At 49.0% G+C, this 12,279-nt stretch overlaps 1 protein-coding gene across 5 annotated transcripts in view; it reads right to left on the reverse strand.

Moving 5' to 3' along the window:
- Positions 1-12,279, reverse strand: part of MAPKBP1 (mitogen-activated protein kinase binding protein 1) — a 96,804-nt gene that overhangs the window by 48,175 nt on the left and 36,350 nt on the right. The gene's annotated exons all lie outside the window — the stretch shown is intronic.

Here is a 12,279-nt window from a genome sequence, read left to right on the forward strand (position 1 = left end):
GGACGAAGGAAAGAGGTCCTCTTTCAGAAAAGCTCAGGGTTGGGATGAGGAGCTGTACCTTGTCCATAACAAGAGGACAGAAAGCTGTTGAGTATAGCATGAGAGGTGGCTGGCCAGTTAAGAAGTGAAAAACTGTGATGTCAAAACCTATTGACCTGAGGGACATATCTGAATAAACAACTTGCTTAGGGGCTCTGCAGAAATAACTATTACTTGCTTCTGCAGCTCATCTGAAACTCCTGGTAAGCAATATAATCACCTCCATCAGGAGCTAACCAGTCGCTGGCTGGGAGGGGCATGAAGGAGAAGAGGCTCCTCTTCCCCACAGATCTTTCCAATAGCTTGTTGCCTTGGTGTCTCAGCCCACCACAAGCAGCCTGGAGTATTCCCAGGCCCTGCATCTTCCCCACTCTCCACAAACACTTAACACAATTTCAAAAATCCTCACGTAACAGCATTTGTCTTGTCTTGTAGAAGAGAGCAGTAGCCAGTGGATATGAAAAAAAAAACAAAACACCCCCACCCAAGGCCCTTCCTGCTCTCGCCTGAAAGAATAAAAGGAAGGGAAAATTGGCCTCAGGCAGAACAGCAATTGCTCTAATGACTTGGTGCCCTATCTCTCACTTCACCTCTAAAATAGAAATCGTGGGTTTTGTCTCTCGCTCTGTATGTGCACACTGCCAGAGCTCGGAGGCCTGGCTCCTCCTCCCGCAGCTGTGCCAGCAGAGCACTGAAGGATGCCCCGGCCCCGCTGCCAGCAGCCCTCACTGCTGGGGACTTCACTCACGTCACCGTCACGCTGGGGCTCACCCACGACGTGTGCCAGGCCACAGACACCAGTCACAGGAGAAACACAGGAGGGAGAAGTTGTAGAGCTGGCCTGAAGCAGCCAAGCAGAAAGGCAAAAGCTGAGCCATCGCAGGAGCCAACTTTTGACGCAGGCTGCGAACCCGTGCCCTGGGCAGCACGGCGCTGCGCTCGCCAACACCGGGTCCTCCTGGCCCCTCTCTGTGCTCCCAGCAGCGGTCAGGGCGAGCAGTGCTGCAGGCACGGCTCGGGTTTGACAGGGCCTCACCTGGGCTGGCAGGTGTGCATTTTGAGAGGGAAAAGAGAAGAGGAAGGAGGACTGACACACCAAGGCTTTGAGCTCAGAACCCTTGAGCTGCCACACTCCAGTACCATCACTAGCTCAAAGCAGACACTGTCAGAGGGTACCAAAGCTTTAACCTCCACAGCACCAACCAGTCACAAGAAATGCCCCCCAGTCAGACTATTCTACATTTCCACCCTTGCCTCACACAAAAGGCCAAGGTCACAAAAGCACCAAACTTTCCTAACGGTTAAGTCAGACAGCCATGACCAGAGACACAATCCTGTGGAAGAGCAGTGAAAGTGTAAATAAGGAGCCCATTCAGACTGGGATTGAGCCTTCCACGCTTTTCACCCCGGAGAACCAAACTCGGAAGTTTCAAGTCAAAGCTATGCTATTTATTTCTGAAGGATTAGTGTAAAGAAGCAGGTGGTTTGTGATCCATTAACAAGTCAGGGGAGGTTAAGCCTTGCAAATCACAAGATATGAAATAGGAAGTTAGCAGATGTGAGAATCCATCTAATCCCAAGCCTTCAGCTAAGCAGAAAAGCAAAGTAAAACTCCATTCTGTGAAGTTGGATAGGTTTAATGGACAAAAATCCTGCTGGGTTATGACAGTGATGAATTTTGCTCACAATAAGCTTCAAAGAAAGCATTAGAAAGAATCAAGGAAAAGACACAACATCCTGACAAATACCTTCCTATGCATCCTGCACAGAAAAAAGACTTCACAGAAGTGAACACAGTCTAAAAACACAGGAAAGATGCAAAAAACAAGCCACAGTCTTCAAACCAGGCAAGCAAACAAACCACTTCCTAGAATAGTATAGTGAAACACTAAGGGCTTTGCCCTTAGTAACTTACACAGCAGAGCCTTTGACCACTTACAATCATGAGTTTTAGCTTGAATGTGCTCCAGAGCTGGCTGTCTCCCTGCCAGGCTGCCTTCCTGCAGGCTTCCTTGCCCCTTCTTAGCTCCCAGAGAAGACCAGGCCCCACAGGGGAGGCGAGGGCCCCCCAGCTCACACACGAACTGACAAAGCACTCCAGCAGCCACGCAGGCTCAAGTCCCACAGCAGCAGGCACAGACATGGATATTTTAACTCTGTCTTAACACACCTATGTCAGATTCACTGAGTCAGACTCATAATGAACAAACACTATCTGGAGGGGAAATAGAAAAACTCAGTGTCTCCTTACTAGACTGCAAGCATTGATTTATGCCACAAAAAGGTCACTTTAACCCACATTTTTACAGAAACAAGTTTGCAAGTGGTTATATTGAGTTGTAAACCACATTTGCTAATTGATTATGGCCTTGTATACCAATAAAGTTATTTGGCTAGGCTAAACTAGTCTTTTCAACTTGCTTTCTTAAATGAGCTGCTACCCAACAACAGCTACCCCACTGCTCTGCTGGTTTTCCACCATCACCCTCCTGTCTGCCATGCACAGGGGCAATGACGACTCCGGGCAGCTCCAAGAGTACCTTATTCAGCAGGATGGCAGCCAGGAGCCACACATCCCACGGCAGGGCACAGGCACTGTTCTGGGAGTCAGCAGCACCTGACTTGGAAAACTGGCTCCCTCTCAAAATGCACGGGAAGGTGTGTAGTCATGGAGACCACATCTCAAAGAGCAGAAGTTAACTAGTTTCACCATTTTAACCACTTCTGAGTGTTCAGGGCGACCTCAGTGCCTGCTCAGACACTTGCAGCTCAGCTCGGCATGGCCCCGGCGCAGCTCCTCCACCCCACGCAGCCAGCAAGTCATTCTTCAGCAGAACCCGCAGCAGCTCTCCAGACAAGGTAGCTCAGAGCCCATGGGGATGCTGGGTGTGCTGTTTTAACAAGGTAAATTGGTCTAGCAAAATACAGGGAATGCAGACGAGGAATGGTCAGATCTCTGACCCACCTATTCAATGCTTCTTCCGACTTCATTATGGCTACCAAGCCCTCAGGAGACTCAAAGTACCTACTCCTTTCTGTTTATATTGGCTTTAATCTTAGTTAAAATAATAAAAATAATTACCATGGAAAATTGCATATAAGAGCATACACCCATCTATCCGCCCTACATTTTTGTCTGCTGCTTTATAGGACCGCATTCAGCATTTTACAGCCAGAGGGGTGGAAAGGACGCAAGGGATGAGAGCACTCAGCTTTTTGTTCCTAGCCTCCCACTGTGGATGCAGACCAAGCAAAGTACTTCAGACATGCACTGTATAATGGTCACATCACCTCTCTGCCCGCCCCACCCCTTCCCCAAACTGAAGCTGTCAAAACAAACTCAAGTTCTCAAGGCACTTTTGTCTGAAGAGAACTTTTTCAATGCTAGTGCCAACATGAAAACTAACACCAGCTTCAAAAGCACCTCACATGGGACCTACAAACACCACTGACCTAGTGCAGTCGAGCTGTTTAGAAGGTCAGCATTGTTAGCAACCTTGTTTCAGCACAAACTCTACCTTCTCTGCAGCTGCAGGCAGGGCTCGATGACATCAGCATCTTTTCATCCATGAATACATCCTGATTTCCAAGACATTTACAGAAAATATTCACTGCCATACGGATTACTGCTGTACAAACCGTCTATCAGCCAGCTGAGATCAAGTGTCTTGTTTGTTCGCATGCTGGTTCCTGCAGGGGCCATTGGCAATTGCACACATATTTAAGGAATTATTTCTAGGTCTATGATGTCACCCACAACCTTCAAGCAACACCTTCCTGATGCAAGCAGCTTTTAAAGACAAATTGGCTGTGGATTCCCTCCCAGGTCTCCTCTTCCCCGTGGGGCACCCAGGTAACTTCAAACACAAACAAAGGACAGAATCGGCTGTCACAGCTACGTCAAGGATTTTTGCAGACAGCTCCATCACGGAGCCCATGTGGGTCAGGCAGCAAGGAAGCAGGGAAAGGCCCCTGGCAGAGTTTTCCAAACCTCCATGAAGGCGCAGCCCTATCTTGCACACGCACAACTGTGCACCATATATGCAGATAAAAAGCTGGTGTTGTTTCAAAGGGGGAAAAGAGGAGGGGAAGGAGTGTCCAAACAGTTCCCATTGGCTCCTGCAAAAGGAAAAAAAGCCCAAAGTATAAAAAAGAAGCAATTTCCCTAAGCTAAATATAGGAGCAGGAATGGAGAGGAATCGGACGTCAGTATCACATTTACATGAAGCATCTGACTCACTAAGTCAGCAGCAGCAGATCACCCCGTGCCCCCCCCTTTTACTTCTGCCTCTCCTCCTACCAGCTTCACTCCTGTTGTTCCCCAGATCCTAGTTCCTGAACATTTCCTCACTGTCCTCCTTGCACATCCCTCCAGTCTCAGCTGCCTTCCTCCACCCACTTTCTTCCTCACCCTTCTTCAGCAAGCTAATATCAAACAGATCTCTGCACAAGTCAGTTTTCTCCGTCCCTTCCCTCTGCAGGACACCCACCCCTCCAGGAAAATGAGAAGTCAGCAACTGTATTCCTTTCCCAAGTTATCCATCAACCAGCATTGCCCTGTCTTGCAGGATGCGGGACCAGAGGCCGAGTTCACAGGTCCAATCCTCCCCTCCTAAATGTATATAGCTTATGCTGGAAAGAGAATGTTGTATGGAGGAAAGAAAACTCCATTAAGATGCCCAAACCAATTTTGGCTACCCCTCCCCCCCAATAGTTTCCTTTCATGCTGCTGCAAGGATAAATGAAAAGAGCAAACAGTCCCATCCCTTCAAAATTAGTCCATTTCTCACTTTCTGGCTCATACTCTGCTCTCTTCCCCAGACCCAAAGCTATTCAAATGAGACTGCAACAGCTTCCTACGCATAAAATGCATGAAAAAGAAAAAAGGCATTGATAAGAACAAAATCTTTTTTACACTGCACTGGTTGCCAAGGGAAGCTTGATCAGAGTGAAGCAGCGTCTACAAAAGCTGGTGTTAATTTTCTGTGTTGCAATTCTTCCTGCCAAAAAGCTTCTTTAATTCGTAGCCAGTACTGGGAGTGGGTTAACAGCGATGAGAGAGGATGGGCACGTTGACTATGTAACTGAATAGGTATTTTCATGCAAGCTATATTAATGAAATGCATTCTGAGAAGAAAGGCGTATCTGTTGAGAGGTTAAGAGTTGGGTATCGTTGCCTGAGAATAAAAGGCTTCAGAGCTCCCTGCACCAAACCATGACCAAGAAGACCGGAAGAACGGCAGTTAGAGATGCAGAGAAATTCATGCTTCAGAAACAAACACAGGCTACTGGAAAGACACAACTGCTGAACAAGAAACCCACTTAAAAAAAAAAAAAGTCATCCATACATGTAAGCATTGCTAGGCTAAGAGAGTAGAAATTTCTGGTTGCCAACCTGGGACATATCTGTTTTGCTAAAAAGGCTGGGTGGCACCCCAAGCCTGCAGGACTGGGAACTAAAATGCAGCACAAAAAAGGCTCTGCTCCAAAAAACACAAGAATGGCCACACCAGATCAAACTCAGGTCCGGTATCTTGCCTCCAACAGCAGCCAAAAGCACAGGCCTAGGGAAGAACACAGCAGATTGTAAAGATACTTTCCAGACTGCTCTTCCAACCTCCAAGAATTTGGCAGTCAGAGCTATCTTAAGCCAGTGGGAGAAAGATTCTTGGTTTTGACCCATCTACCAGCAACAGCACAGCCTCAGCCAAACTGAGTTTTAGCCAGCTAGCTCCCACCTGCACAAGTCTCTCGTGTATTTAGACCAACCCATAAAAATGTAGAGCTTTGTGCCTTCAGGCCTCTCCTCTTCAAAATCTCTGACAAAAATGGGAGAAATCATAGGGGGAGCCTGCAAAACAGCATTGGTCCCCACAGCTTCCCCTGCCACACAGACACCACAGGGCATTTCTCTCCACAGGTCTTCTCCATCACACGTAATGGAAGCAGGAAATCCGATGAAAACCTGGTTGCACCCACACATAGAGAGGGAAAGCAACACAATAAATTCAGCCTAGAAGGTAGAGCAGAACTGACAAGAAGGATTTGTAGAAACAACCCTCAAAGGGACAAAGGCAGCCTCTGCTCCCCTGCCACCCAGCCCCTCCTGAACTCACACCAGTCATTACTGATAGCCCAGTCTGGACTTGTCTGAGGGAACACAAGATGAAGGAGCCTAATGACCTCTCTGCCCAGTGCCACCGCCTTTGCATAACCACAGGACAGTGCTCTGATTGCTGCCCTCAGCCGAGGCAGGGTAACACCGGTGCCAGCTCACTTCCCAGTCATCCTCCAATGCACTGAGAAGAGCAAAGCATGCAAGAGGACAACTGCTGCATCCCCAACTATGGCAGCCTCAAAATGCTCCTCCCAAAAACCTGTGCCTATGGGATCTGCTGGCCTCCATAGAAAGAGGCCACGGGGGGACAGGGCTTGGTGCTCCTGACTTCCACAACGCCAGTGCAGGTTCCTGCTGTGCATGGTGAACCACTTCCACTGGCAGCTCTCTGCAGCCCCTTTACATCTACCAGGCTGTTTCTTTAAAACAACCAGCTGCGTGTCTGGCCTTAAGCTGCAGGTGGCAGGAAACAGATACACAGATTTGAAAAGATACCCAAGATACTGTAAAATAAGATGTCCCAAACCTCAGTGCATAAGTGGATGAAAAGATCTAATACGGAGGAGAGGTTGTGAGTGTTTGCCAATCCAGGCCCCTCTTATTCCATAAAAAAGACAGCGCTGAAGTTTCAGCTCTAACAAGAACACAGAGGAAAACCTGGAGGGCTGAAGGAGTCCTGCCTGCCTCATACCAGTGAGGACACTGCCTGTCATACGCAGTGGCCACTGTTATTTCCAACTGGTCCTACTGATCTCTCTTCAATGTATCCTCATCCCCTTGGAACAAAACTCCAATGCTAGGTTATTTCAAGGTATTTTTTAAGGGGCAGGGTGGAAGGAGGAAGAGTTTTAAGACTGGCAACCCTTCTAACACTGGCCAAGCATAAGCACAGGATGATGATTCAGGACAACAAAGCCAGGCTCCGCACTTCACACAAAATGGATGCACGGAAACAATGGATGCCCAGGTCCTGCCTCCCTTGTATAAGCCACATTCAACTCCCCAACAGCCATGCTGGAGCCAGAGACACAACAACAGTGCTCTCAGGAGGGTGACGGCTTTCTGCAGCACTGCACAACAAGGAGGCACCTCTCATGGTGGGCAGAGCTGGGCCACGTGGCCACTGTGAAAGATCTGGACAAGAAACATGTGGGGGGGAAACAGAGGGGTGAAACAAGCTCAGAGGAAAACCTAAACTAAGTCTAAAGCAGCGTACTAACCAGGAATTGTTAGAGTTGCAAGGAAGATGAAAATGACTCAAATTAATTGTTGTGGCTCACGGCTGCCTAGTCACCAGTGATTCAGCAGGAACTTCAGCTTCAAAACATCCTCGTTCCCTTCAGTGCTCCAAAGCCAGGAGAGGAAGAAAAACCTCCTGGATTAGAATTGTGCTGCTTAGGAACCTGGATAAAACCCTCTTCCAGCAGGCCTGAGGACAGGCCACCTCCTCTGCGGAACACCCCCTCTCCTCCTCCAGCCCGTAGCAGTGGGAGGCGGAACAACAAAGCCAGGCAAAGCAGCAGCCACACGTATGCACACTGAATTGTGTGTCAGCCTGAACATCTGAGCAGCTTCAAAGGACATACGGCATACATGACACATGCATGTGCACCAATACATACACCTTCACGCATACATACGTGTATATATACGCGTGGCTCATGACTGACTATATAAAATACTGAGTCCACATTCCTCCTTCTCCCTCCAAAACCACTCACTTCCCTTCAGGCGGGCAAGCGATGCCAGCAATACACCTACATGAACTTTTAAATCGACTGGGCTGGGAGTAGGAGTTGCAGAACTGTGTTTTATTTCAGTGCTCTTGGCAAACACCCACTGAACATTGCAAAGCAGCAGCAGCCCTGGGGGCTAGAGCAATGAGCAACTGATGACAGGAAGGCTAGAGGAATAAAAGGCTCACTGAGACAGTTCATGACAAGGAATTGTGCTGACCAGTTAGGCAGGAGAGACTGAGAAGCAGTAGAAAATGGAGCCTTGAGCAGAACCTGACTGGTCTCCGGTGCTACTAAGATGATTGAAGCAAAAAAACAGAACACGGCTGCAGACATGAGGAGCTTTCACCAGGGCAGTGAATGTAACTTTTTCCAGGATGGATGCTCTGGAATCACAGCATGCTGAGGTGTTGTTCATTTTTGAGAACGGGCTTGTCTCCATACACTGAGGACTTCTCCCAGAGTTATGGCTGACACAGGCACGTCAACAAGCAAAAGAGAACATCTCTCAGTCCTTACAGAGCAGCCAAGACACCTGCTTCAGGGATCTCCTGCTCCCCAGCCATGCTCCACCCCTCCCTCCTCTAACTCCCAAGAGCCAGTTCCTCTTCCACCAGCAGCTGGCCCACAGCCCCAGACTTGTCTTCCATAGCACAAGTGAAAAACCGGAGGTGCCAAAACCCCTGTGTTTGGGGGAGGAGGATGAACAGTAAGAAGCTGCAAACAATGTAACCCTTTAACATGGTATTGCCATTCTCAGTAACAGGCTGTGGGCTTTGTACTGAGCCTGAAAGCCCTCAGGCCTGTGGGGCTTGCTCTGTCTGAACTTTTCTTGACCTGCCTATAGCTTTGTTTCACTTGGGTTAGCTGTGACAGCAGTTTCTCTAACTGGCCAGGTGTCTGTGGCTCATTTGTTTTACTTCTGTTTACCTTTGTGTGATACAGCCACGGTTTTATATAAATAACAGTAACAAGCAGATACTTTATGTAGAATGTGGTATTTACAACCAACACAGTGATGTAGTGGAGAGAAACGCAGGCACGGTGTGATAGCAGAGGCCTTGAGAAGCGGAGAGGCGATGCTGCACAGAGCAGTAGAGGCGTGGGGTGATAAGAGGTGAGGTACGTGCTTGGCAGCAGAGACCCCACGGCTCTGGGCAACTCACCCACGGTCAGAGAAAGTAATACAGACCTGGAGCTGGACAAAACTGGAGTAACAAAGAAACAATACCTAACATGCATAAAAGACACCATACAAAGTGAATTCAGAAGTAACATGGAGCTGCAGACCAGCTAGGAAACAGAAAGGTGTAAAAGCATGTTAGCAAGTTTTTTAATAAAGTCACCTCAAACGGACCCTGAAGTGACGAAGAAGCAGGCAGCCACATCCACATCACATTCCTCCCTGTGAAGGACTACACAGGCTGAACACTTACGGTTTTACTCTAGCTACTGCCTTTGAAGATCCAGAGGAAGAACACAAGGGTGAGCATAACGCCATGCACAAGGGACAGAAATGAAGAAATGTGTTGCAGTTTTAGTTGTATTATCCCCATTACTGAGACTTTATGTATAGAAGTATTCTAACGTGTTATTATTCTCTTTTTAACGTAACAGTGGTAGATTAATACTGGTTCCTGAATCACAGTTCTGAGATTTCAGTTATATTAACAATAAATTATTGCCTTTCTGATATATACGTGCGCACACATGTATATAAGGGGTGTTTCCTCTTTGTCACGCTCAAAATGCTTACAGGCAAAGTCCAAAGGCAATGCCTGGGAGAAGAGGAAAGAAAATGCACAGATCTAGGGGAAGAGGAAACAGTCAAAGACAAGAGAAGAAAAGAAGAAACTTTTATTTTGTTTTTAATAAAAAACAAATAGTCATTCAGAGGGGAAGACAAGAACGACACAGATATAGAAAAGCATAGTTTACAAGAAAATTACTGCAGAATCATGAAATCGGCCAGCAAGCTGTGAGCAGATTCAGCTCTCCAGCCCAACTGAGAAAGGCTGGGAGCTCCCCCCGAGGCACCCTCCTGGGAGCGAGCAGCTCCCTGAAAAGATGCACAGCCCCAGCTGGGATTACACAAGAACATTGAGATTTACACTTCAGGTCTGCGCTGACTTCCCTGTAAGTGCAGTTCCTACCATGCCACAAAGCCTTGAAAGCTGAAGTTTCTTCCTTTTAAAACCGAGTCGCAGAGGAAAACCACATCCCACTTGCAAACAACTGGCCAACACCTCTGTTTCCAGCAGCAAGTGCAGCCAGAGGATTCCCTCACCACACCAGAGCAGCTCCTGGGCACCACGGAGAAAGCTCTATGCATCAAACTCATCAGCTGGGGCAGACGAACGTGGCAGCTCGTGGCAGGTGCCTCGGGGCTGTAATTGTTTTACCGCTAGCAGTCAGCGTAGCCGATATTACAGTGACATCAATCACGAGAGCAAAACAAGGAGTAATGCGATTTAACTCCCCCTGGTCTCATCTAATTAACCCTCCGGAAGAAGCAACCAGCAGCAGGGCTGTCTCGCAGCCCCCTCCCCACAGCCATTGTCCCCCTGCGAGGAGGCTCGGGCAGGCAGCAGGCAGCAATGCGCTGTGGCAGGCCCCTGGGGCGGCCAACAACCCAGTGCTGCTCTCGCCTGCATTCCTGAGCAGACACAGCAAAAGCTCCGCTGTGGCAGAGAAACTGGAGCAGCTTTTCCCTCTGAATGCTTCGGTAAGCATAATTCCTGCAGTATCTACATAAGAGCGTCGGAGACGAAACAACCCCACTTCTTTGACAGTGTGGCGTTAAGGAATTGCCTGCTCCCAGCAGTCAGCTGCTGCTAGCCTCATCTCGGCGTCCTTGGGCAGAAGGCTGCCAGGCACAGCAAAACGGCAAGGGAGCCTCCTGCCAACTCTGCCCGCTCCAGAGCCCTCCAAGCCCAGGCTGGCTGCTGCTGGAAGAGGGGGCACGAGAAGCTTGCTGGGACCCATGCTCCAAGGCCCAAAAGCTCAGAGCTCTGTCCGGCTCTGCCCCAGCAGTGTGGCTTCCCCAAGCAGGAACAGCTCGGATGTTCTCAGCTTGGCAAAACTCAGTTCTGCCTACATGGTGTTTTGTAGGAGCCCTGTGACATCTGTGGCTTTAATGGAGGATGAACATTCACCTCTGCTTTGCCTGTAGCTCGGATAATATAGAGTACTTTAACTGCACTCAGATTTTTTTTCAGAATAGCTAATGAGCAGTAGTTGTCATAAGACCTGAAAAGACAACTTTCCTGGAAGGAGAAACAACCATAATAAGATCCCTCTGCTTTCTCATACACCTCTCCCTCATCACAGAAACGTGGCACGGTTGGAGTGCATGGAGCATTGGGTCAGCACTGTCAAAGCATGCTGACCAACACTGGGATTTGGACAAGGAATCAGCTGATGCCAGCCCTGCCAGGCCCTGGCCGCCAGCAGAAGCAGCAGGCAGTGCCCGGAGCAGGCTGGGGCACTGGGCACACGCTGCAGGGTGCAGCCGCCAGCGCTGGCCCATGGGGAGTGCCAGGTCCCGTGTCTGGTTCCTAAGCAATACTCACTGCACTTGTGGGCATGCTCACGATTAACAAAATACACCACTTCTTGGCACTTCTTAGCCATCCTGTCGAGCAGGATGCTGCTTCACCTTTAACTTGTTGCCTTTCTGACATGGCTGAAACCTGAGACCATCCCCAGTGCCAGGTCTTCCAGGAAGAGGGAAACGAGCGTCTCCCCCTTGTTCACACCTGCCGACGGGGTATGTACTTTGGACTCCACGTACTTCTTTCAAGTTAAACTCCACAATTTGTGTAAAGGTTGCCAGGAGACACAGAGCTTGTTTTGAGATTCTTAGAGAGGGTGGAGCTCAGCCGAGGCGGTTGGTATCTCATTTTCATCCCAGACTTCGCCGTTCAGTCCCCATTCCCCCCCCTCGCTCTTATGCAAGCTTAGGACTTGGCTCACAAGCCCGTCCTGTTGCCGCACCAAGGCAGTGGTTGCTGGGAGGTTGGGCTGCTCTAGGGGCATGGAGCAGGTAGGGAGGCACGCAGGTTGCTACCTGCAGGCACAAGGCTCTCAGCCTGCCCCCTCCTTTCTCAGGACACAGCCAACCCCAGGGGCTTGCAGGGCATCGAGCTGAGAAAAGGCCTGCGTGTTCCCAAATAGCCAAGCTTTGCAACTGCTCCTCTTCCCTATCCCAAGGACACGCAATAGATTGCCAAATCAGTCAAAGCTTCCCACTTGCAGAGCTCTACCAGAGCATACAGCGCTGTTTTTAAATAAAGCAGGCATGTTTGTTCTCTCACCGCAATTTCTTTGTGCATAAACTGTGAATGACCCTCACTATGGGACTGCTTGGTTAATGAGATCAAAGCA

The sequence above is a fragment of the Anser anser genome (genome assembly GCF_964211835.1).
Source record: "Anser anser genome assembly, chromosome: 5".
Classification (NCBI taxonomy): Eukaryota; Metazoa; Chordata; class Aves; order Anseriformes; family Anatidae; genus Anser; species Anser anser.